Here is a 1,909-nt window from a genome sequence, read left to right on the forward strand (position 1 = left end):
CATTTTTCTGAAGGAAATGATAAACTATTTGAAATGTGCATGAAAATAGGCACTTACCACTGATAACTAACAATTGAAAATACTGTCCATAATCCTTTTCATTATCAATCTCCACCACACACCAGTAATCAGTGTTTTTATCTGTCAGTTCGTTTATAGTAACGGTGAAAATTTTCTGTATTTTGTCATCAGAGATTAAATATTTTCCTGAAGGGTCTGGTGTGTTTGTTTTTACTGCATATCTGCAGGAGCCCCATATATGTCCTTTACACAAGTACTTCACATGGTCTATATATTGTGACTCATAGAGACATGGGATGGAGATAGGTTTTCCAGCTTCCACTGATACTTTACTGACTGTAGTTATGCTGTGAACTCCTGCAACAAGAACAAATAAATAAATATAAACAAATTAATAATCTTCATGTTTATGTTTAATTAAAACATTCTTCTTTCACTTGTCTCTTGTACATGTGGACACTTAGAGTATTGTTAAGTACAAAAGTGAATAATACAAAATCTCTTTAATGTAATAATCTGCTGAGATTAGTCATTGAAACATGAGGTATTTAAATGATTGCTTTGACCAACCTTTGAGCACACTGAAGAGGAGAAGAACGATGAGATGAGCAGCCATGCCTGTGAGTGAGTAGAATTAAAACACATGAACCACAGTCAAATCATGATCTATTTTTGAATTCGTATTTTTGAAACGTGCAAATGCAACACTTCAAACTGCCTTCCTCCTAGTTCCTCTACTATAAGCTGTATTTTTTTTCTGCTGTAGACAAGATATAAAAATTATCATCCACAATATTCAAAATCTTTATGAACTCATTTACTAATAAGAATATGCATTCTCATAATATAATAACACAGAATAACACTGAAAGTGCAGGAATTGGGAATAATATAAAAACAAAAATGTTTAAAATGCGCTATGAGTTGTCACAAAATCTGAAAATAGAGGTTAGGATAATCCTTTGATGCTGATGCTTACAGCTTATTGGGGATAATGAGATTATTTTATTTATGTTATGTTATCACCTCTTCCTGACTGAGAAAATATAATTTACAGAAAGATTAAACAGTGTCAGCCTGATCTCACTTGCAACACAGAATGCAGCACTCAGCATTTAATCCCAGACATATTTACTTATTGAGTATAATATTTCACATTGTAATTTATTATTCTTTTAGTACCATGCTCACAAGGAAATAATTCGGTGCAACAAACAGAGTGCCGCCCTGTGTTTTTTTTTTTACTGTGACAGATCAAAATGTCCATGAAAATGGCCTCGAAATTATTGTAATAAATTTACAATAATTATTTACCTTAAACAGGTAACACTGTGTTAAAATGTCAAAAAAACACCAAACAACTAAATACACAAAATCTTTATTTAAAATCGAGGTCATGAAAGTTACGTTCTCTTTCTTGGTTATGTTATATTTCTGGACATTTTTAACACACATTTTTAATGACTGTTTTGCTGTGTTTTTGGCTTAAAAAAACTAATAAAAAAATAGTTACTTCTGTTAAAGCTGTAAAGGATTTTCCCTCATTTGCATCTTTTAAGGCTGCCTTGCACCTGGAGAAAGCATGCCCTTTCAGTATTTAATTAAATTTGTATTAAAATTTCAATTAAAAGCTACTTATTTTGATGAACTGGTGTTAATTATATTTTTGTAAACTTTGAAGATTGCATTGAATGACTGGCCCAACAAAATGTCAACACCACCTTGTCCAACAAGAACTTTTAGGTTTAATCTAAAGATATGCTAATATTTAAAGATTTACAGACCCAGAATTCATTTTTCAAAATTTCATAATTTGTAAAAACAGAGAAAAACAAAAAAACAAGAACTTCCTTCAAGTAACTAAAAAGAAATCACAGTATAAATAATA

This window comes from Pundamilia nyererei, unplaced genomic scaffold (assembly GCF_000239375.1).
Source record: "Pundamilia nyererei isolate P.nyererei 1_Seehausen unplaced genomic scaffold, PunNye1.0 scaffold00149, whole genome shotgun sequence".
NCBI classification, from domain to species: Eukaryota; Metazoa; Chordata; class Actinopteri; order Cichliformes; family Cichlidae; genus Pundamilia; species Pundamilia nyererei.